Below are 25,167 nucleotides of genomic sequence, written 5' to 3'. Positions count from 1 at the left end.
TCTTGGAGATTGGCATCTTCTCCCTCTGGGGACAGTCTCAAGCCTGTTGTGTTTCAACAAGAACATGCTAGTTGCTAAACAGCTGCAGATTAGCAATTCCAGTCATGTCTGTCTATAAGAATTCCTTATGACTGGCAGTGTATGGGGTCAAATCCCTGTTACATACAATACATAATTAAAGGAGGCTTCTGGCAAATTCTCATAATGGAGTAGATGACTGGGGTTTTTTTTTTCAGATTATCAGAAACTCGCTTTGGCATTCATATGTAGTGTTGTAGTTTTAGTCTCACACCTGGAGGCAGTGACCAACTAGTTGTATGAGACAAACACTCTAGGCTAGGTGACATACAGGAAAGACAGAAAGCCCCACTTTCTGCTCTGGGCTGTGGTAGTAAGAGACAGTATTTAGTACTGACAGGTGAAGTTCCTGATACTACCTTGAATTGCTTTCTGGATGCTATCTCTCATTTTTTTTGTTTTGTTTTGTTTTTGTTTTGCTTTGTTTTTGTTTTTTTCCCCCTTTTTAATTTTTTTTTCCCCCATTTCTTTGTGCTGCTTTGAATACTTTGCCCTTCCCATAAGGCAATTAGTACTTTAGATATGCGTTGTAGAGCACTGCAGTCCTTGTTCAGTTATAACCTTGTCACAGTTCATTACTTTCAATTCTAAATGGATCCTTCTGGCTTTTCTGTCACTGACTGCCAGCAGTGAGAAAAATGGAGCACATGCAATTGGGGGAATCCCATAGGAGCTCTGTAGAGATGTACTGTGGCAACCTTCTGCCCAGAGGTGCAGTGTCTGTGTACTGTGCTGCATTATGTGAAAGCTCACAGCAGTTTCCTAACCACTGATTTCTTTCTTTTGGGCTTTGTGGACCCCGGTTTTTAGCAGCTAACAGCTGTGTGCTGGGGCTCCCGATGTTTCTGAAAGTCACCTCTCCCTCTGCCTTCTCTTTCAGAGGGAGATCTCATCTGCTCCTTGGAATGCTGTTTTCCTGCACTGTGTGTTCATCCCTACCTTGGTCCCACTAGACTGCAGAGGAAAGGCTGTTCACCTGTTCATCAGAAATGTCATCTGTGAATATAAGAAAAAGTTGATGTCTTCCTTCCACATAATTGATAAAAATGATAGTTGGAGATGTCTCTAACAAGGATTAACAAGGATCCATTTTAGTACCTCAGATGATGCTACCAATTGTTAATTCATAGTTTGCTGGCAGTGAACATACTGTACGGGTGGCAATCTTTACCATCAACACAGCAGAGTTTTTGGACTTGTCTTGGAGTACACAGGTCTCACAGTGCATAAAAGAGGAAAGAAATGGAGAACTGGATAATTATTCCCAATTTAGACTTTGGCAACTTGAATGTAAAGGTCCAGCAAAGAAGATTTTCATTTAATATTTCCTCTCCCCTGCCCTCCCTGCAGCATCCTAACAAAGGGAAATTTATTGTTGTTCTCAGATAAGAATGTTTCTCGGTTGTGACTCAAGTAACAGACTGCAGTCAGAAATGTTATGGGTCTGTGTATCTAACACTCTCAATGATCTTTTGTTATAACTCTGTAGGTTAATACAGCTCCCAACCCCTCTAAGAATTTCATACTGATATTCCTTGGCTTTCTGATTCTCATGGTGAGGTTATCTGGCACTGAGGCACCAGGTTATTGGGGTGGTGGTCTTTAGACAGCAAGGACAAAGTCATAGCCATTGTCCTCCAGAAACTGTCTTGAGCACTGAGCAGAGTCCTCAGGAAGGGACTGGACATGAGGAGCATGGCAGGATGCCCTGTAAGTGAAGTCGTCGACGGTTTTAATACTTCTGGGTCTGTATTAACTAGACAATAAAATCTGGAGCCTTTAAAGGTGCCAAAGTTTCTGGAGTGCCATTTGGAGCAGTGCCCTATTACCAATGTTGCTGGTAACAAGCAGCAGTTTGAAAAGTGGATGGGAAGAGTTGCAATGAGGCCGATGGAGTTAGAAGGACTATATCCTGACTCATGAAGTGAAGGGCAGCTCCACACTACCAAGTATTTACTTTTCAGAAAGCATGTCAAAACACACTGGCCCATTACCTTATGTTAGCCTGAGGTACCTGCATTTTACCACAGTTTCTTCAGGCATACCTGGGCCCTGATGGGTCGTATCCAATTTCAAGGACTGAGATTTTAATATGTGAGTTTCTCCCCTGCACGTACCTTACGGCTTCTAGCTTAACTCTAGCTTGATGAGTGCATGGAAAACGGGTAAGAAATGCCTTAGGCACAGGGTAGAGATGCCAGACTAAAAGAAGGGGATTCTGGATCTGAGCCACTGAAATAAGAGAAAAAGTGAAACAGATGACAGAGAGCAGCAAGACAGGAGGAAATGTAAATATTAAAAGCTGGTTCTACCAAGATAGGACCAAATAATCTCCAGCCTGAGTCTGGTTCTACAGGACTGTGCAGTCAGGGGAGGCTATAGGAGTAAATTATACCCTAGATATTACCTGGTATCTCATCATTGGATGGGGAAAAATGATGCATTTAGCTGAGATGGACTGGAAGGAAGGATACATTCCCAACGGCACATCAATCATCATCTCTCTCTGCATGAAGTCCTGTATTCTCCATGCTGTACAACATACCTTGCATTATTTCCTGCTCCCTGGGAAGCCTCTGTTATTGGTTTGAGCTGTGTGTTTTGGAAGCAGTGCCTCTTCTTTCAGTGCAAGCCTCCTCACCCATGATCATACAACTGGAAAAAAATTGTTTACCAATAGATTTGATTTTTTACTTCTTTGCCATTGCAGCAGTGATCAGCTAATCAGTGATCAGCTAATCAGTAATCAGCTTGTGGGCTGGCTAGTCAGAAGGCTATGCCTTCTGCTCAGACTCTGCTGTCAAAATTGGATATCGGGGGGTAGATTGGCTTGCAATGTGATTCTCTATTTTTTAATTTCTCATTCTCTTTTCCTCTTGCAGCATTTCCAGATGCACCCAGCTGAATCCACCCTGAAAGCATCCATAGCTCACTCAGTAATGCAGCTGTTCTTAGCCCTTCCTTTGCCCTTGGGCTTGTACTGTCCTTGCATGGCTGAGAAAGCTCTTCTCCGTTGAGTCCCTCTCACAGACATTTTCTTATCTTGTGTTTGCTTTTGAGTTTAGGCTATCCTTGAGACTGTTCAAGATGGTCAGACAATTACCAAGTTTTACTTTGTCATCTAATAATCTCCACTGATCTGTGCTTGTGCTACCATATGCATCATTTAGAAATGACTGGACACACAGGAACTGACAGCAAAGGTCAGGGCAGTCTGAAAGATACGTTTCAATATTTAAATGGTGTGGTGTGCGAGTGATAGATTGAGATCCTGAAATGCAAGGTTAAGGTACTGGGGAGCCCTTCTGCAGAAACACAGGTATAACTCCTTTTTGGGAGATTCATACAAATAGGTGTGTATTTAATGCTTTAAAAACTCAGTGTAACCCAAGGTGGTTAAAGCAACATCGAATAACCACCTGGTCAAAATATGACCATGTCTTCTGCCCACTCCAGTCACAAGACAAAGCTGAAAAGTATTGCACTTGCTTAATGGGTAAAGAAACCGACCATATTAGCTGGGCCACTTACCAAGGCTGTGTAATTTCCCATCAAGAGTAGGAACATTAGGAAACAGTAACTTGAAATAATGGCAGAATCGTATTTTGTGTTCATGATAAGTTTGCCACAGCATTGTTTGTCAAGTAGCATGTGCAGAGCACTGGTGGAGTGCAGCTCTCAGGGTGTTGGGGTGCTCCAGGTGAGATCGCTGACTACCACACATCTACTTTGCTGGAAGTCTGCCACAGGGTTATAAATACCCACACAGAATGGCTCACTTCCCAGAGGTCCTTGTACAAAATAAGGTGTGTGTAAATTAAGGAATGAGGACAAAAGATTCTTAGGTATGCAACCATTTATAGGATTTCCTCTGCCATCTTTCAGGATCTGAATTTCAGGGCCAGATTGAGAGGCCATGAGGAGACTTTGAAGCATGGCCTGGATATTTCTGCCTGTCTAGGCCACTGTCCTATACTTTCAGCTTTCTGCCTAGATTTACCTTTGACAGATTATCTTCCTTCTCTCCTCACCTCACTGTCCTCTCAATATTCTCCAGAGAGATATAGAGGCAGATGATCTTGGCTTTGCAACCTAACTAGCTGCTATAATTCTATAAGGGAAGGATGGAAATGAGTCTGGTTGATGAAGGAGTGTGGTGGCAGAGGTGCCTGGAAGGACTCTGTTTGTCATGAGGTCTGAATGCACAAGCAAGGGTCTTTGAGGCAGGAATAATCATGGTCACTGCAGAACTCTAACAAATGCAAGTCTGGATTGCTCCTTTTCCTAAATTTCAGTGGAGGGGTTCTCCTAAGCCAATATTTAGCTCCTGGTTGGCAGAACCAGGTCTTATCACAACAGTCAAAGAAGATTATAAAATTCCTAAGTAATCCGTCAAGCAGCATTAAGGACAGTACTTTGTGTGAGGTTCAATAACCTGTGTGAGTTCAATTCACAGTTAAGTGTTCTTTTTCTCTAGAGGACTATTGTGTAAAGCAGGTGTATATCGTAGCAGCATTCTTCACAGGCCAGCTGTCCCTTTTTGTGTAAAGTCCTCTGTGGCATCTGACATTGTGTATCCCAAGAGACAGTGAGTAAAAATCACTGTGGGACAAGGAGCTTTTGCAAAGCACATGTAAATCTCCCAGTTGAACGGCAGAATGGGTTAAAAAAGAGAGAAACCTGCATTACAAACAAATGGAAAAACACTTGTCTGCCTCCACCTGGGTGAAGCTGGAGGATTTCTGTGAATATGAGGAAGTGCCTCTGGAAAGCCAAATTTATCAAGTGTCTGTTGTATGTCTATCTGTGTTCCTCTCTCCTATATTCCTGAAACACAGTGAGCTGCAGTGCTCTGAACACACTGCTCTCTGCAGTGCTCTGAACAGACAGAGGTAGCATTTATACTGAATCAGAGACAGCTCATGAGAATGGATGCAATGCATGTTTCAGATGTGCCCCAGGTAGTTCTGTTTGCTGTGCCCACCCGACTGCTCCAGCTGAATGGCTCTGCAGTTGTAGAGATTTTCAGTTTGCAAAAGAGTTGGTCACTTCTTTCTCTTCCTGAATCCTGTGGGTGTTTCTCAAGAAAGATACTTTGCACTTGCCTCTGTATAGTTTTGTAGTACAGCTAAACAGTCACTCTGGGTCTCTCCAGAATCTAATTACCCCATTGTACGAATTTCAGACTACTACCTTGATCATTGCAGTCTCATTATGGTACTGCACCATGAAGTTTTCTTCATATATAAATCTTTACTTTTGCAGTCTTTTTTAGCTGGGACAATGCCACTGGCAGACCTGTGAAGAACAAATTGGGCTGGAAAGGGAAAAATAAACATCTACAGTGTCCAACTTTATTTTTTAATGTTAATCAAGCGTTGAAAAAATTGTACATCTGCTCTCTTGGGTTAATAAATATTTTTATATTTATGAAATCAACAGTCAATTCAGAGAACAAGTGGTGTGTGCGACCCTCTGTAAAAGCTGCATATTTGGGAATAAGAAGAATGTAGCTATTTTTTACGTTACCACATGGATGACTAGTGTATTCAAATAATTTTGTTATCAGCAAGGACTGTCTCATTTGTTGAACTACCAGTCTGAAGACCTGAGGAGAAGTAGTATATAAATAAATCTGTGAAAAAACACACAAGAGAAAATGAGACAGGACCTTAAATCTCTTGTCTTAAATCAGATAAGAATTGGTAGGATTTGTGGGAATTTGTGTATGTATCTGTTGTTGAAAAAGAGATTTGATTGAAATTACAGTATGACCTATGGAAACCTCTCTCCCAAATGACAGCTCCACAGCTGCAGCTCTTGGTTACATCTATTTTTGCATGCAGAGCCTGGAACCTCTTCTCAGGTAATGTGCTATTTCTGGCATTTTGCCAGTTCTGTCATTTTGTACTGCATCAGTTAGGCAACCTGAAATGATTATACAATGTAATAAAGCACTGAAATGTAACACTTGACTGATAATTTGAATATGGGAAACCCATTCTGGTTTCTGGAAGCTTCATTTGATTTCAACACCTTTGAATAATAACAAGATAAAACGAGGTCTCAGATTGTTTATTTGAGAAGCCAGTCTGAAAAGTGGCCGTGCAGATCTAGTGATTCCAATAATTTATTTTCAAATGCCTTTAAATACTTAATTGTCTTTTCTAGTGAGTTATTGAAGAATACTGTGTTTTGCTTACTAAGACTGACTGTCGGTAACAAAACCATGATTTTGAATGGATAAAAGATCCAGAGAACTTGAAATTTCACTAACATACCTCAGAAATACATTAAATTTAAAAGAGACTTAACCTCCTTTCCCATTCCCACTTTAAGCTATGTGACTGCCATTAAGCGTTTGTTGTGCTTATTCTTGTGCCAAAGCTCACACGCAGGGGAAGACTTGTGCTTTCCATCATCAGCTTATCTGTCTGATGTTTGGAGCTGCCAACAGCTGTTGTTGAAGTCAGTAAGTCTTCTGGAGGACTTAAAGGTATGACCAACATGCCATGATTGTGGTTTGCCTTCGGGGATGGTTTCCCTGATGTGGTGTGGTGGATGTGCTTCCTGGGCATGCAGAGTTAACTGTTGTGCACTTGGCTCAGTGACCAATAATGTCTACTGCCGTCTTTTGTCCTTTTCTCTTACTATTTTTTTCTCCATTTTTCTTTTCTCTTCCTCATTTTCTTCCAGAAAAGTTTGTTAGGTTTGCACCTTTCTTCAGCATCTTCACTTTGCCCATACCCTCATCAGCCTTTGTGCCTGTGAGATGTGGAGAGGGAGTTTCTGTTTCTGGATTAGTTACTGTCTCTGCGTTCAGGGCATTCTGGGTGGAGAAGGGATGACAGGGAGGACCAGAGCTTCAAGCGGTCAAACTGGAATACTGATCATGAGCGTAGCTTCAAGGTCAGAGCACACCTGGGGTACAACAGGGTTTGTCTTCAGTTGGCAAGTGCATCTCAATAGGAAACTACAGCCAGCCTTCAGAGGGGGCAGGCTTAACTAATTTTAAAATTGGACTCCCAGGGATTGACCAGTCACAGTCAAGGCAAGATGATCTGCAAAGGACTTGTGTTCCCAAGATTACATTATTTTCACTTGTGAGAGGCCCAAAAACTTTTCGATGGTAAGAGATGGTGCTTTAGCTGATGATGGAAAATAGCTCATTACCACCTACTGGGCACAAACTCCCAGACTGGCATTGTTTGGTTTGGTGCTTTTGCCTACAGAGCCATTCTTATTTCCCATTTAGGTACTCACCTTTTATAGTTGCAGCTGCAGTCCTGTAATGTGGGCATGTTGTGAGGAATTTCAAGCCTGGCAGTACCCTCTCTGTCCCAAAGGGGAAAAGGATCCCAGGGCAGGAGTTAGCAGGGCTCATTGACAAAACTATAAACTAGATTCAAAGGGAAAGGGAATAAAACTGATTCTGGTGTAAATAAGCCCAGAGAATGCATGCTGGGAGTTGTGGGATGGTGTGCTAGGTAAGACTCTCACTCTGCCACCTCAGTTGAGATAGGGGATAGAGATATAATGGGAAGCAAAAAGGTAGGAGTCACTGATGTTTTAGAAGCCATGGAAATACCTGAGAAAGGTAAGGCAGGAGTTAGGGCCTGTGCCCACAAAAAAGTGTAAAGATCTTTAACCCATCTGAAGTGCACCTATACCAATGCACACAACATGGGCAACAAACAAGGGAAGCTGGAAGCTGTGATGCATCAGGAAAACTATGACACAGTGGCTATCAAAGAAGCCTGGTGGGATACCTCCTGGAGTACCAGAGTTGGCTACCAGCTCTTCAGGAGAGACGGAAAAGGAAGGAGAGGCAGAGGGGTGGCCCTGTATATTAGGGATTGTTACAAGTGTCTAGAACTGGACTATAATGATGACAAGGTAGTGAGTATTTGGATCAGGCTTAGGGGCAAGTCCAACAAGTCTGATATTGCTGTGGGAGTCTGCGATAGACCTCCCAGCCAGGGCAGGGAGGTGGATGAGCTGTTGTAGAAATACCTGGATAAAATCTCGTGGTCGTTTCCCCTTATTCTTGTGTAAGACTTCAACTTCACTGATGTCTGCTGAAACTACAAAACAGTAGAGAGGGAACAGTCCCGGAGATTCCTGGGATGTGTCAAAGATAACTTCCTGACACAGCTGGTGAGTGAATCAACCAGGCAACATGTCCTGACAGACCTGCTATTTGTGAACAGGGAAGGGCTGGTAGGAGATGTGATGGTTGGAGCTCATCTTGGGCACAGTAACGGCAAATTGGTAAATTTCTCTGTTCGTAGAGAAGCCAGGAGAGAGGCAGCAAAACTACCACCCTAGACTTCTGAAGGGGAAACTTTACCTTCATCAACACCCTGATTGCCAGAATCCCTAGGGAATCTGCTCTGAAGAGTATAGGAGTACAGGAAGGCTGGAGGTTCTTCAAGGAGGAAGTCTTGAAGGAGCATTCCACCCCCACATGCTCTAAGGCAAGCCAGTAGCACAGAAAACCAGCCTGGCTGAACAGGGATCTTTGGCTGGAGGTCAGGGAGAAAAAAAGAATCTATGGCCTTTGGAGGAAGGGGCAGGCCAGTCATGAGGACTTCAAAAATGCTGTGAGGCTATGCAGGGAGGGAATTGGAAGGTCCAAAGGCCAGCTAGAAGTTAATCTGGCCTCTATGGTAAATGATAACAAGGAAAGTTTCTATAAATATATTAACAACAAAAGAAAGACCAGAGAGACCTTCCATCCCATATTAGATGCAGGGGGAAACAAGGTGACAAAAGACGAGGAAAAAGCTGAGGTGTTTAATGGCTTCTTCACCTCAGCCTTTAGTTACACGACCACTTATGTTGAGAGAATCCAACTCTCTAATTTAGGGGACAGGGACCAAGAGCAGAAAAATCCCCCCACAATTTAGGAGGGGATCGTCAGTGACCTGCTACACCATGTAGATGGGCACTGATCTGTGGGGCCAGATGGGATGCACCCAAGAGTGCTGAAATAGCTGGTGGGGGTGGTCACCAAGACTCTTTCCATCATTTATCAGCAGTCCTGGCTGACTGGAGAGGTACCAGCAGACTGGAAATCAGCCAATGTAACCTCCATATGTAAGAATGGGCAGATGGATGATCTGGAAAATTACAGGCCTGTTAGTCTGACTTCAGTAACAGAGAAGCTGATGGAGCAGATCATCCTGGGTAACACTATTCAGTACACGCAGAACAACCAGGTTATCAGGCCTAGTCAGCATGGGTTCATGAAGGGCAGTTCCTGTTAGACTAAGCTCACCTCCTTCTATGACAGGGTGACCTGCTTATTGGACAAGGGACAGGCTGTGGATGTTGCCTACCTTGACTTTAGTAATGCCTTTCGTGGAGAATATCCATGGGAAAATAAAAAGGGCCTCCTCTATCTGTAAAGAAATAGACAAAGCAATATGAGACCAGCTAAGGGCCAGGGCATGCTGTGAGCAGTGCTGTAAATGTTGACAAAAATCAGAACGCTGTTTATCGTGTGTTTGGTGTGTGATTGGCTACATCCTGGGAACCCAAGGTGTGGGTATGTGCCTTTACACTCTGTGTACCCCGGTTGCTTATTCTCAGTTTCAACTGTAAAAGTATATAGGGGAGCATTTTTCTCATAATAAACTATTCTATTGCGCATTTGAAAGAGGCAATCGTCAGGATTAGTGCTGCAGAAAAGTTTTACAGTTCCCGTGGTGGCTCCGCGATTGACTGTCGGGGAAGACCAGCCACGCACTACAAATTTACTTTCACTACCTTCTGAATGGATAGGGAAGCAACTGCGGTAACACGGGGCAGCCAGTCTCCAAGGAACGTAAGTCGTGTGCTGAGGTTTTGCAACGAATTTTAAAAGAAAAAAAAAAGTTTCACAGTGTCTTCATTTGAGCTTAGTGAAATAGTTAGTGTGGATTAGAAAAAAATTGTACTTGGTTTTCTATTGCTGGAGCTTATGATAGTGCTGTCTGGGCTAGAGTGGGGGAAGAGTCGAAAATTCGGAAAGACCTTCAGTTCTCTGATTTAGATGAGTCGGTAATTACCTGGAAAGCTGTGTATACTGCTTTGAAAACCTTGCAGCCCGCTGAGGATCTGTTGCAATCTAAGGCAGCACCCCCGCCTTCTCAGGCTGGTGAGGAAACGGGCTCATGTGTGATTTTATGTGATAAAGTTAGAAAACCTAAGGATGCTTTCAGCCCCAGATCTGTTGATCTGGAGGGCAAGTCAGATCTATATCTCCCCCCCTACCCCTCCAACCCGGAGAGTTCCCTCCCTCCCTCTGACCCCCGTGCAGCTTTTGAGGAAACAGTTGAGAACGTTGGGGGACCTCTGATTGATTTGGATACTTAGATAAATGAACCTCAGGCATTTCCAATTAGCAGTCAGATGTTTGATCAGTGTCGCCGAGATGCTTTAGGGAATGGTAATGCTGCTTTGTTAGCTGCCATACGGGTAGTGATTAGGGACGGAGGGGTAGTAATTAGGCCCCCCGGAGCATGTAGCACTTTCCCATGAGGTTGCAAAAGAAGTCAGGAAGGCAGTCCGCGATTATGGCTTGCGGAATCATTTTACCATGAATCTTATTCCAGTTATTGGTGACAGTTATGTTATGGCACCAAAAAGACTGCAAGGCCCTGCTGCCTGGGATTCTGTCAAGCAGCTCATTATACCGTTTGGTGAGCTGAATATCAGGAGCTGGTTACGGTGCAGGTTTTGGATGACATTACAGCTGGTTCGGGAGTCGGTGGGAATGAGCTGCTCGGGCTAAAGGCGAGAGCTACGGCACAGGCGGAGGTGCCGCGGGCAGTTCCCACAGGCTGCGGACCTGGCGTTGTAAGCTTTTCGTAGTAAGAGTACCCGAAACAGAGCGGCTGGAATCGTCTTTTGCCGCTCTTAAGACAGCGGCCGCAAGGACCCTATGTCTCCTTTATAGATGGACTTCAGACAGCTATCTCAGTGCAGGTGGAGAATGAGGAGGCGGCAAGTGCGTTGCTTCAGCTGGCCTTTGAAAATGCAAATGCAGACTGTCAGAAGGCAATTACCCCGATTAGGCACTCGGTTAAGTCAATAGCCGAGCTATTGAGACCTTGTCCAAATGTGAGCTCAGAGGAACGTAAGGTACGTGTGTTGGCTGCAGCCCTCGCTCAGCAGCTTGCAGTGGGCGGAGAGGGTCTGAAGTGTTTTGAATATGGAGAAGAGGGTCATCTTAGAACAGAATGTCCGGTCGGGGGAGGTGGTCAGAAAAGAGACAGCAGGCGTCCCGCACCCCGGGCCTGAGAAAGGCACCCCCACTGCTCCGCACCCCTCCCGCACGGCATGTGCCCGCTCCAGCGCCCGCACCGCCCGCCCCGGGCCTTTCGTAACAACCACATTCTGCTACTTCCTATGGTCAGTTAGGGGCTCAGCGTTTATTATTGCCGTTCTCTGTCCCTGCTGCTGTGATCGAAAGCGAGGACGGGGGGGTTTGGGAGAAGCGGTAACCCACAGATACTTTGGTTACCGAAAAAAGCTGAAAAAATGGTGTTTGTTACAAGATCTTAGGGCAGTGAATGCTGTCATGCAGCCGACGGGGGGCTTACAACCTGGAATTCCAAATCCTTCTATGATTCCTGCAGAGTAGCCTTTATATGTGACTGACCTTAAGGATTGCTTTTTTACCATATTATTGCATCCTGACAACTGTGCACATTTGGCCTTTCAAGTGCCTTCCTAACAACCAAGTGCCCATGCAAAGATACCAGTGGGTGGTACTGCCACAAGGCATGATGAACAGCCCCACCATATGTCAGATTGTGGTGGACAGTACCATTTTCCCCATTAGAGCAGAATTTCCACAAGTAACAATTTATCCTTATATGGATGTTATACTGCTAGCTGCCAAACAGCAAGCAGATTTGTTACAGGCGCTGCTGACTCAGCTGAAACGCTCTCTGGCGACTTATGGCTTGCAAATAACACCTGAAAAAATCCAAGAGGAAGCTCCCTGGAAATATCTGGGTTGGCAGCTGTATGCAGGTACAGTTTTCCCTCGACGTCTCTGTATTTCTACCTGTGTTTAAACAAAAAGCAGGTGTCATAAAAGTTATCACAGGGATTACAAGAAGGCCAGGAACAGATTTTAAAAACTTCTTAGCTTCTGTAATTGAGGCTAGGTTTTCAGGAAAGCCATGTACCACAAGAACAAAGTTCACACAAACCCAGTCATTGGTGTCACAATGGGAACTGCTAAGCAATCACCATTTAAAATAAGAAAAAAAACCACAAAACAAAACACAGTTCTGAACGGGTATTTGCAATAGGAATTGAACGTATTTAGCATTACATTATTTTCACTATCTTCAAACACTCAGGCACACAGTAATCAGAATTCAACATTTTCTCTTGCTTTAGCAAAGCTAATGATCCTTGGCTCATAATCCTTCAGGCTATAGATCAGGAGAGGGGTGGAAATGATTTTGTACCAAATTTCAAGATGCAGGATGATGCACTTTCCCAATTCTGTAGTGCTTACAAGATGGATAGTGTGGGGGAAGACCACATTTCTGATCAATCCTTTAAAATATTTTCTTGATGTCAATATTCCATTTATTCTACTTAAACAAATCCACAGGTGCAGTTACATTCCAAATTATTATTTGGCTTAAAAATAGTACTTTAAAATGTCATTTAAAAACTGTTTTTCCTCTATAATTTCCCAGTGGTCTCTGGGAACTGCTATACACAGTTCTGGCAAACACTGGCTTCACAGCTGCTATGAGTTGTTTATTTATTTATGCACCATCCTACTTAGCACAATGGGTTTGATTTTGTTAAAGGCACAGTGGATGGGCACAAATCAAGATTTTCAGATTAATTCATTACTATTAACTGTTAATGTTATTGGCTGAAAGACATTGCTCAGACCCAGAAAGGCAAAAGCCATAAAGGTTGCTTAGCCTTCCTCTCTCAAATGTAATGTGTGTATCACACTGGGATGACAATATCTACCATCTCAGGGCAGCACATACCTAATCAGAAGAACTTCACAGAAATTACCTCAGTGGGAACATTTGGATCAGGAAGCATTTTCAAAACCAGACAGCACATTCAGGCTCTCTGCAATGAGGTGGAGATAAGGCCTTCTTGCATTGGTAGGACAGCTGTTCTTTCTCATTTTTCCCAGCCAGTTTTCTGTTAGTCTTTAGTAAAGCAGGAGTAAATGAACGGTGCTGTAGCTTTGCCAGCATCTCCTGTACCTATTTGGGTTTGGGAAAAGTGCTGGACCCGCAGGTTTTTTTAATCCCTTGCATCCTCATGGAGCTTCAGAGGGGGGAGCAGGTGGGAGATGATGCACAGCTTGGTCCACCTTCCCTCTCTGAGTGCCACAGTCCTAAAGTGTGGTTGTTGGCTGGCTTTTCCTGCCAGGACACAAACAGAAGTTGATATCCAAAGTCCTGGAAGGAGTTCTGTCATGTATTTTTTCACGGATGCCAGTCAGTTTTTACTTGGCAGCCCCAGGACAATCTGGAGCCATTGCAAACAGTGCTGGTGATTTTAGATGAGAAGCAGGAGTGGATGCACTGTGAAACTTGCCATAAATCAGCCAGCAGACACATTGGCATCTTCAGTCATGTAGAGAGGAGGAATCTGCCCATGAGTCTGAATTTAGACATCCAGGGAAGGGAAAGGCAGGAAAGTGTGAATATCTGCTTCTAATTTGAAGACTAATTTACAAAAGCACAGGTGTAGGAAACTAATCAGTAAACCAGGGATGAACACTGATGCTCACTTCACTGTCTTCAGGAACTACCCACATGCTCTCTGTAACTGGAATCTGGAGTGAAAACTTTTGTGGGAGCAATTTTTGAGGGAGGATAGTGTACCAGGACAGAATAAGGCTTGAAACTAAAATGGGACTTAATGAAGCTAAAAAGTGATTAGGGTTCTCATGTTTTAGGACTTGTCTAGCTGAGGCTTGCTAAACTAAATCATGAAGTCAAAGATTTAATATCTAGCATTCTGGGAGGGAAGGAGGCTATCTGCTGCCAGCTGACCAGTAATATGGCAAGCTAAGTGATCCCATGGTCCAGTCCTAGCTCTGAGCTCCGAGCCATAACCTTTCTGCTGTCCGACTACTCCAGCAGCAATGTGGCACAATGGTGGCCCCTGCCTGTTTCTCTTCAGACTTTTCAGAGAAGAGATTTATGTCACTGCCTTGCCTAGCAGTGAAGCATTGAGGACACTGGCTGCCTTTCAGTTGCTTCCCCTAAGGTTGCTCAGGTGTGAGACAAGGACCAGGAAGAGGAGCAGAAGCCAATCTTGCCCTTCACTGGACCAGCATGGGATGAGGGTGTGCGTAGATACCTGGGCTTTTCTTTGTCTGCTTGTCTTCAGCAGCTGGTTGGGACCGTGGGGACAGACAGGGAAAAAATGTAGGTGATTAAATGATTTTCCCTGTTTAACAGGATAAGAAGGGGAATAACTGGTTGACACATCTCTAGTGTGGGCACCGCCCGTGTGTTACTTCGTTGGATGAAGGGAAGAAACGGAGTTGTTGACTGTATTAGCAGGTGGGTTTGACATGCTACTTGTTAGCTTTTGCTAGAGGCTCTGTTGCTGCTGCTTTTTTGTGGCTTTTACTTGTGCCAGCTAAAATAACACACACCCTAGAGTCTCATTTATTTCACAGTGCACAGGGACCTGGAAAATCTGCTTCCAGTTTAAGTGCTAGGAGGCTTTGTTTATCATGGATCACTGAGTGTCCCAAATGTACAGGATATTAGCCAGTACCTCCTCCCTGCATAACTGTTCTGCATGCAGCTCTGGCTTTCTTATACCTTATTTAGTGTTGAGCCAAGTATTTGTTACCAAAAATGTTATGTATATTTCTGTTGGCACTAGAGCTTGAAATTATTTTCTCTTCTTATTGGTAGGGAGCATCTGTGATCCTCAAAAAGACAATTGCACTTGCCTGGTGCTGCACCTGCATAGTTACTATTAATAATAAATAAATGTCATTTAAACAGAGGCTTTTCATGCTTGAAGTACTTCACAAAAAATTTCAAACTCCTCCAGAAAACCTCTGTTAAAAGGGTATAAATGTTGCATGGGTGGGCACTCAAACAACAGGAAATGCTAATGTGAACCTTGCCACCACTGTTCTGTGCTGTGTGCATAATCATTATTTATTAATTATTGGCTTTGTCGAAGTTCCCCAAAAGCTCCTATTTAGAAGAGGATTTAATTGAGTTGGATTTTAAATTGGTTCCAGCTCTATAAAAGAACAGGACAGGAGAGGGATTGCAAGAAAAGTGAAAATACTTACCAAGAGAAATTAAGTTTCTAGGTGAAGCTGAAAGCCCTACAAGGTATCTGAACATGTTATCAGTTGTTTCAAAAAACAAGGCAGGTACTTTCTGCACCATTTGATTCCCAGAATACAGTGCAGTTTCATTCCTGCTGAAATATTTTACTAAACCAATAAAACACTTTAGTCAATTAAATACCCCTCTCACCTGGACAACGAAGCCTTCTGGTTATGCTGCTGAACCAGGGCAACCGCTGAATCTCCCCAGGGTTACAGAACTTCCCTTTTAAGAGTCTGATGTTTCAGCAAAAGGAAGACAACAAAGGTTTTCTCTTTATATTTTTCTCTCAATAATTTTTTTTTTTTTTAATTTTCCCTTGCTCTAAAATAATAGTTTCTGACTAGGGAGGATGCAATAGAGTAGATACCCTGGACTAGTAACCTGGGAAATTAAGAAATCACTTTGGGCTTCCGGGCCTCACTACCTTTCTGTCCACCTCTGTTCTCCCTCTTTACTGTCCATGGTACGTAAATTGGTGGATCCTGCTTTAGATCATACTCACGTGGGTTTAGGATTGCAGCCATGTGACTACATGTGTCTGGGATAAAAGCTGTTCGCATCTCCCACAGAGTACAGGTACAGAGATCTTGCTTCTGCTTGCAAAACACTATTTAATATATGTTCTTTGCTTAACAGAGGCTGTGCCATCAACACAGCTTGTGCCTAACTATGTTTGTAGTTAATTTAATTTACGTTAAGACTGCATGTGAGGATAGCAATCTTAGGCAGAGCTCCCAGCTTGTGCCCAGCCAATCCAATGACTCAGAGCCATACTGGCTGAAAGAGACATTTGGTCCCATAGCTGCAAAGGTTAAACTGTAAGGTTTGCCCAGCCATGCCTAAGGTTAAGTTGAGCAGGACCTGTTGATGAGAAAGAAGAGTAGATGGGCTTGAAGGCAGTGAGTCCCAGATGTTTCTGAATCAATTGGACTCTTCCCAGTGCAAGTCCAGGCATTGAAATATGTGTGGCTGAAGTGTGATCATTCACTTCTCCTAGATGTGGCAGTACTGTCTCCTGTGGACATCTCTCAGTGCCTAAAGAGAGCTGGAAAGAGCAATTAATTCTTGATGATCCTGCTCTGGATGGGATTTTCAAGGTGAACACCCTCTGCAAGGTCCCTTTTCTTTTCAACCAACATTTAAACATAGTCTCATTCAGCCTCTTCTGCAGTCATGCTGTGAGTGAGAGAGGAAAGATGCCTCCAGTCTAAAATGTTGTGCAGTCCAACACAATTTTTGTCAGGTCTGTCAAAGAGTCTTTATACAGGTGCTGGCTGTGCCCTCCACCAGCACAGGGGATCTGCAAAGTTTGTGCTAAGTTATGGAAGCTGTATTTCCTATTGTACTTTGGTTTTGCTCCTTCCTTCATGTATTTGACTTGTTCTGTCTTCAAGGAAAACAGATTCAGCATCCTTAGCAACAACAACAGACAAGTCCCAGCCAGCTTGCCTCATCTTCTTTTCCACTGTCTTCTAGAGAAGGGAGTTCCCAAATTCAGTATCAAACAAAAAGCATGCAAGCTGAGGGTATTAATATATGAGAGCTCTGAACATCTAGTAGCAATGCAGAAAATCACTTTATGACAACTTTGCTTAATGCATTACACTCTCAGTGAGTCAGATGCTTTTTTTAGTCTGCCCCTTTTTAGTATTATAATTAATATTTAATTATAATTAAATGTGTTATTTCATAAATAATTTAATACATTTTTTATATACAGGTTAATATTTTAACCCAGACTTTCTAGCAGCAAAAGACTACAGAATAATGTGTGTTGGTGTGCAGAAACAGTTTTTCTGTTCTCTTCCAAAATTCTAAACCTGTCAGCTGATTTCAGCCAGCTTTAAAAAACACCTGTTTCCAGCCAGGTTTCTAAAAGGACAGAGGTGTCAAGGAAAGATTGCTTCAAAGTTTTAATAAAATGTCTATCTCAGATGAAGGCAAGAAATTCAAATATGAGTCACTACCAATAGGAAAAAAATAAATAAATTACACTCAGGCTCTTGATTAGACACCAGAAACACAATCGAGACCTGTCCTCCCCTCACTGTCTTTTCCCAATCATAGAACAAATTTGTTTATATTGGAAACCTTGTGTCACACAGCAGCATCAATGAGGTGGACGTCATGTCCCTGAAATTGCCTCAGGTCTAACACTCTTTCAGTGTTATTTGCTCTTGTCTTTATTTTTCTAGTTGTCTCCTGAACTACATCTTCTTTTGGTAATTCTCATTCTCTCCATTCTAAGTAGAAGTTTTGTATTGGCCAACTGATCAAGGCTTCACTGAAATCCAGGCAAATGAATACTATCATATTTTCTTTGTGTAGAAAATAACCAATTAAGGAAAGACACCAGTTCAGTTAGACATAAAGTGCCCAAATTATGCATAGTTCCTTCTTCCACTTCAGAAGTGCTCTTGACTTCACTGTGCCCTAAGGCTTGTTTACTATTGGCTTGACTACAGGTGAGATGGTAACCTGTGTGTTTTCCATGTCCTACATGAAGCATTGAGCTTGCTGTACTCCAATCTTCCAGCAGAGCTCCTGATTTGATAGGTTTATAAAAAAGTTTCTTTCAAAAGTCTTAGAAAGTAGGCAGCAGGGTTTCTATCCATCATCAGTCTGATAAAATCTGATAAACATATAATTCCAAATTAGCCTGGAGATCTTTAGTTGTTTATCTTCTTTCTACAGTGGCTGGAGATACTCACACAATGAAACAGAAGTATGGAAATGTCTTTTCTCCAAGATGCTTTCCCAGTTTGTGCCAAACGTCTCCAAGATGGAGATTTTTCTTCGTTAGAGAAGTATTGACAGTTACATGAATTGACAGCCATCCCAGAGTTGTTGATACATTCATCTGCTCCTGAAGCTCTTACCAACAGCATGCAGATTTACTTAATTTAACTTTTTTTTATTATAATTATTCTCCACTAATAAAGCTAATTAACATGTCCATTGCATTACCTTTCTGCATAATACAATTTCAGCTGTTTCTATTTATACAACTACTGCAAAATAAATGGGCTTGAGAACAACCGAGATCCTTCTCTTCACTTCCCTTCTTAACCTTGAAATCAACCATGCTTTTGCTCCCAAATGCAGGAGTCAGTACTGCCAAATCCAGGTAGCCTCTTGTCAGAAATAAACGACTTAATTGTAAAAGAGTTCTTTAGTGCCCTCACTTAAAGGAGATGCTTTCCATTGCCATAGAGGGTGATATAAATATTTCCACGGACCTGGCAGTGTGAGACATCCTGGCTGGAACCTGTTTGTCTGCATGTATGTGTCTTCTAGTGGGCAGTGAGAAGGAGGCACTGTAAGGATGGAATTTTTTCTACCCTAAGGTGGATGTCTAAGTACTCTAAAATTAGTCTGCTCTCTTTGTGAGAGGAATTATGAGTGGCTATGTCTGAATTAGAAAATGGGTTAGGTCAGATAAACCTAACCGTAGTTAAACCTGTGTGATGTAACTCAGTTTCTGTTTCTCTTCTGGTGCTTCACCCATCTATGAAGCACTAGGATATTGGTCCTGTATTGGCAGTCTTGCATCAAAGCCTCTGTGTTTTATCCTGCCTAGTTCCTGAGGATGTGAGCTGGTGTGAAACAGAAGGCCCCTGGGCAATGGAGGATACCCTGGCCTGTTTCAGACAGAACAACAGCTCACCAGAGCACTGTAATGGGATGTCAGATATTTTGGTTCTGCAGAAGACTTCTGTATAACTCCTTGGACTGAGCTTGTGCCACCTCCCCCTGTTTTGTCTCCCTACTCTGGAGTTCAGGCTCCCTGGCATGAAGACAGTGCAACACCAGCTGTAGTGACACTCTGTTGATGCTAACAAACAAACAGGTCTCCTTTCCAAGGTGATTTATTTTAGCCAGCTAGTGTTCCTATCTTTATTTATGTTATTTCTGTTAGTCACAGTCCTTTCTCTTCTGAGTCTACCAGACAAACTAGTCATCTCAGATTTCACACAGAAACTTTGATGTTTGTATCTTAGTAATGCATATAAAAAATGACAGTACTGTAGGAAACCTGAATGAGGATCCCATGATATTAGGTTAATGGCTGGACTCAATGCTCTTAAAGGTCTTTTCCATATTAAATATTGCTATCATTCTGTTTTTGTTTTGGTTTGGTTTTGTTTTGTTTTTCAGGCAGTTTCTCAAACTCTGTTCCCCATGATAAACAAGTTGAATGAATGCCAGCAGTTCAGCTCCCTGAAATTGAGATGTACTCAGATATGGGAAATCAGATAGTCGTGCATATTTTATATAAATAAATAGGTGAGCATTCCTTTGCTCTTCTGAAAGAACATTTTTTTTAAAATTCTGTTCATAATTGTTTATCAAGCATTTAAAAAATATTGGTATGTTATGATGAATGGTTAATATGTAACCTTTATAAAACATAATAATATATTAATTAATAATATATTAACTGTCTATGAGTCTATACTTGCAGAAACTACCTGCATAAATCAAAATGCATTCTCTTCATTGCAACAACAGCCAGGCAAGGCCTGAAATCATCACTGCTTGACTAAGATGTAACTGAATTTTGGAAGGAGCTCTGAAGAAGGCTTGAAATCTGAGCAAGGCTGAATTGTTATAGGAGACGAGACAGGCATTGCTGATAATAAGAGATGTATAGTGGTGTTTCAGATTTACTCCCTTGCCTCTTAATGATTTCTGCACAACAATGGTTCAAGATGGAGTGTGTTCACTCATAGCTCAATCTGATCCGCTCCTTCTGGGAAGGGATATGCACCTGGTATGAGAATAAAAGAAGTACTGTTTTGTGTTTTGCTATGTTCTCTGTTGTGCTTCTTTGCTGTTCCTCTATCTCTACATTGACAATGCAGTGCTGCAGAAACAGTGTCTCTGTCCCTGTTTCAGCATCCAGCAGTGTTAAGGTGTAGCCTGACAATAAGGAAAAAGCCTTTTTGTTGTGCTGCAGCTGACATACAAGTGCTGATAAAAGCTGGTTTTAGCTAAGTTTTCTTTACTGAATGCTTGATTGTGAGGTTTCCTGCTCAAACTTCTGAAGGAGCACTGTAAAGTGCTTGCAGTGCTCCTCAGTATTGGCCTTTGTGGGTGAATTTTATTAAACTCTTTCCTCTTGGGCATAGACATCTGAGGACTTAGCTGGGAGAAGATGGGATTGGATTTGTTCAGGGGCAGCTGAACTGGTTTGGGTTGCCATGCAGGGGAGTGCCAAGCTCCTCTGCCTGCTCTCAAAATGGTCAATCAGTTTCTAACAGGAAATTTTGTTTTGCAAAGTGAGTAGCTCTTGTAGGAACTTGTACATACCAGAGGCGTAAGCCTCCAACTCCTTGGAGGCTGTTTTTTCTTAGATGCTAGATTTAAGGCCCGGAGGACCTCTGGAAGCTGCAGATAATAGGAATTATGGGTGTTTTCAGTATGTGGTCATTTCATCTTCACAGTTATTCTGCAATACACTCAGGACCATGTTTTACAATTTTCTGTGGTGTGGAGACACATGCTAAGAACTAGTATAATGCCAGTATAGATAAATAGACTTCAACAGCTCATGTAAAGGCAGGCAATAAAGAGAGGAGAGAAGTGACCTTGCCAAAGGGTGTTCATTTGACTGCATAGAGAGATGGTGTGTGCTCTGACCTCTGCACCTCCAGTAAAGGCCAGTCTCCTTTTTGTGTGCATCTCTGTGGATTGACTGTATCTCTGCTCTGTTGTATGTCTGCATTGACTTTTCCCTGGTGAGTACAGTTTTGGCAAGTACTATTGGTTCAGGATTAGAGTCCAGATTGAAGACTGTGGAGCAAAGTCATTAGTACAGTTTGAAGAGTCTCATATTTGGAGATGGACTCCCAAGATACTTGGGAGAACTCTGGATCCTTGAATCAAGCTGAGTAGAGGTGTACTTCAATAAAGGAGGAGGTGAACTGTAATATACACACATACAATAACATTAGTGCACAAATAATTTATGCTACTGCGTGTGTAGCTATCCAGGTAAAGAAAAAAGGTGTTAATGCCTTTTGACTGTAGGCTGTAGCTCTTCCACAGGAGCACAGGTCTTGGTGCAAAAGAGATACAGATCTAGGGAGAAGGGATATATGACTGAGTGCTGACATTCCATTGAGAAAAGTGTTCTACTGCAATCTTTTTACCAAAGGACAGCCAGGACAGCCAACTTCAAGCAACATAAGATGCTCTGGCAACCTTCTCATGTCAGCACAGTCCCATCTCTTCCTGTTTGTCTCACAAGTGCGGGTGTCTGGCCTGAGTGTCAGGTTCTGTCCTATCCTTTTCCCTTTTACTCCTGTCCCTTGACTGCCCTTGTGCTCTCAAGAGTGCTCTCTTGCTCACAGCTCTTTCCACTGATCACTTTTCATCAGTAAGGTGGTGGTTGGTCCTACATACTATGCATTTCCTGATACTATTCTAAGGATTGCTGCATCCTCTCTCCTAATTACAGCTGCTGTATTTCAGGGTATTGGAGTAGGAAGGGAGAATGTTGAACAGTCCATGTAGAGAAACAAAAACAAGAACGAAGGCTGACACCACGGTTGTGAGCAGTCTGCATATGTTGCAAGTGTTTCTTTACTGGACAGATGGTTAAATCACAAGGAATATACTTTGACTCTTCGTTAACCCCTGTCAAGTTTTCCAAACAGTTTCCCAGCCAGCTTTGTACCAGTGTGTGGAGCACGTAACAAAAAGTCTTGAAAAAACACAAGTGTGGCTGTGAGTTTTTTCTGTTGTTTTTTAAATCACACATCTTGAAGGACACATGGGGACACCTGTGAGGAAAGGCACAGCCACACTGAAAATTTCTCCCTTTTTTTGGTACTAAAAATACTTTTGTGATTATAGCAGGTCAAATTTTTGAAGCTGGTAACAATTCTTCCTGCTACTCTCTTTCCCTCTACATTTTTTCAATTCCTCTGTCCTTATTCCTTCCTACAGACAAAACCAATACTCTGACACAGGTATTGCCTGAGAGATACAGGTGTTTTTGTACTGATACAAGACATTATTGAAGGCTGAGTAATGAGAAGTGGCAGGACCATCTTGTCCTGGCAAGCGTTTTCATGTTTCTTTCTCCCACTACATTCTGTGAAATGGTACTATCAAGATGAGTACATCTCTTTCTTATTCCCTAGAATAACATGAGAGCCCTGCTGCATGTGTTGGGTTTTTTTGTCCCACAGAGTGTCTGTTTAGTCCCTTTGGTCACTTTGCATTTGCTGTGTAATGATAGAGCAAGAACAGTCCAACAAAACCTGAAAATATTAAAAATTAATCTTGGTACATAATTAAGAGTGGAATGTGCAATGGTACATAATTGCTGTTTATTGCAGTTTTAATCAATTTTTCTTGAAGATACATACAAATTAGTATATTTATACATACACACACAGCACAAACATATGTGGATTCAATATGGTTTTTCTGAAGTATCTCTGCTAATCAAATCTCAGTGCCAGCCTGGTAATACTCTTTATTACTGGGATGCACCCACAGGTGCTGAGGGAGCTGGCAGAAGTAATTGCTAGGCCACTCTCCATCATCTTTGAAAAGTCCTAGAGAACAGGATAAATACCTGAGGACTGAAAGAAGTCCATTTCGAGCATTGGTTTTGAAGTTTTCAAAAAGGCAAGATAACTAGACCCAGGTAACTACAGACCAGTCAGCCTCACCTCCATCCCTGGAATGGTGATAGAACAACTTGTTCTCAGTGCCATCTCAAAACATACTAAGGAAATGAGTCATCAGGAGTATTCAGCATGGATTCACCAAGGGGAAGTCATGCTTGACCAATCTAATAGCCTTCTATGATGACATAACTGGATAGATTGATGAGGGAAGGACAGTGGATGTGGTTTACCTTGACTTTAGCAAGGCTTTCAACACCATCTCTCATGGCAGCCCTTATATTCATCAATGACCTGGATGAAGGGACAGCGTGCACCACTAGCAAGTTTGCTGATGACACTAAACTGGGAGGAGTGGCTGACACACCAGAAAGCTGTGCTGCCATCTAGTGTGACCTGGACAGGCTGGAGAGTTGGGCAGGAAGAAACAACGGAATTCAAGATGAGCAAGTGTAAAGTACTGCATCTGGGGAGGAACAACCCCACGTTTCAGCAATACAGGCTGGGGCCTGACCTGCTGAAGAGCAGCTGTGGGGATAAGGACCTTGGAGCCCTGGTGGACAACAGGCTGACCATGAGGCAACCATGTGCCCTTGCAGGCAATAAGGCCAATGGCATCCTGGGGTATATAAGGAAGAGTGTGGCCAGTAGATCAAGGGAGGTCATCCTCCCCCTCTATTCTGTCCTGGTGGGGCCACATCTGGAATATTGCATTTGGTTCTGGGCTCCCCAGTCCATAAAAGACAAGAAACTACTGCAAAGAGTCCAGCACAAGGCCACTAAGATGATTAAGGGACTGGAGCATCTGCCCTATGAGGAAAGGCTAAGAGAGCTGTGTCTGTTCAGCTTAGAGAAATGGAGGCTGAGAAGGGATCTCATAAATGCTTATAAATATCTATAAGCTTGGCGTCAGGAGGATGGGTCCAGTCTCCTTTCCACAGTGTCCAATGACAGGACAAAGGGCACAAGATGGAGCATAGCAGGTTCAAGTTAAACATAAGGAAAAACTTCTTTACTGCAAGAGTAACAGAGCAGTGGAACAGGCTACCCAGGGAGCATGTGGAGTCTCCTTCTCTGGAGACATTCAAAACTCATCTGGACATGCTCCTTTGTGATCTACTGTAGGTGATCCTGCTCCAGCATGGGGGTTGGACTAGATGATCTTCAGAGGTCCCTTTCAACCCCAGCCACTCTGTGACTGTAACTCTGTGGCTCTGTGTAAGTAGTAAAGTGGATACCTCATTGTGCTGTTAGAGCCCTCTTCTATCAATGTGGCACTATACTCGGCGAGCTGGACACTATACATACTTTTTCCAGCTATGACTCACTCCACACTTCTCTGCAGGCTACGGTAAGGAGCCTATCCATGGCTCCCATAAATTGTCATTACAGTAGGGAGTCAGAGACCCTGTGCTGAGCAGACAAGCTGACAGTGAAGGAACCTTTGCTCGCCCAAACACCCAACAACCACAACAACCACAGTGGCACAGAGGTATAGCATACTCACATCAGAAGTGTTGTCTGTAAAAGAATTCTGACAGTCACCTTAGAATGGCTTTCCACTTTAATTTATAAACAACAGGTTTTGGGGAAGAATGTAATATCAATGTTTTCACATGGTTACTTCAAGAGAAAATTCTCGTGAGTGATTTTTTATGGAGAGACAGGGAGTTCTGTCTGCTGCTGGCAGTTCTTATGATTCTATCGCTTTTCAAATAATTTGCCATTCATCTAATTCAGTGTGCTGCTACAACCCTTTTAAAGGAAGTTGAGCCATTTTCTGCAGGACAAAACCATGTCACAATGAAAGTTTTACATGTAGCACATCGACATTTAAATACAAATAAAAAACAAAGTGTAGGTAGGAGGAAGGCTGATATATAAGCCTTCATAAAAACACACACAAGCGTACATACATATGGAGCGCAAGGGTAAAAGAATTGCTCAAATGTAACAGGAGTTGTTGATAAAAAAGTATTTGTGGAACATGGCTGATGATTAAGGTACCTATACACAGCCCTGGGGATATTTATTTTCAAACATGAAACCTTGAATTTTTTTGCCTGCTTGTATAAGTGTTAGGATGCTGT

General features: G+C 42.7%; 1 protein-coding gene across 1 annotated transcript in view; it reads left to right on the top strand.

Moving 5' to 3' along the window:
• The window catches only part of PCGF3 (polycomb group ring finger 3), a 109,893-nt gene extending 90,237 nt beyond the window's left edge, over positions 1 to 19,656 (top strand). The window contains exons 9-10 of the transcript XR_007891829.1: positions 14,532 to 14,636; positions 19,593 to 19,656. The gene's annotated coding sequence lies outside the window, so the exon portion shown is untranslated. The remainder of the gene's footprint in view (positions 1 to 14,531; positions 14,637 to 19,592) is intronic.
• Positions 19,657 to 25,167: the final 5,511 nt, after the last annotated feature.

Source organism: Apus apus, chromosome Z (genome assembly GCF_020740795.1).
Source record: "Apus apus isolate bApuApu2 chromosome Z, bApuApu2.pri.cur, whole genome shotgun sequence".
NCBI classification, from domain to species: Eukaryota; Metazoa; Chordata; class Aves; order Apodiformes; family Apodidae; genus Apus; species Apus apus.
This window is presented reverse-complemented; position numbering and strand designations above follow the sequence as displayed.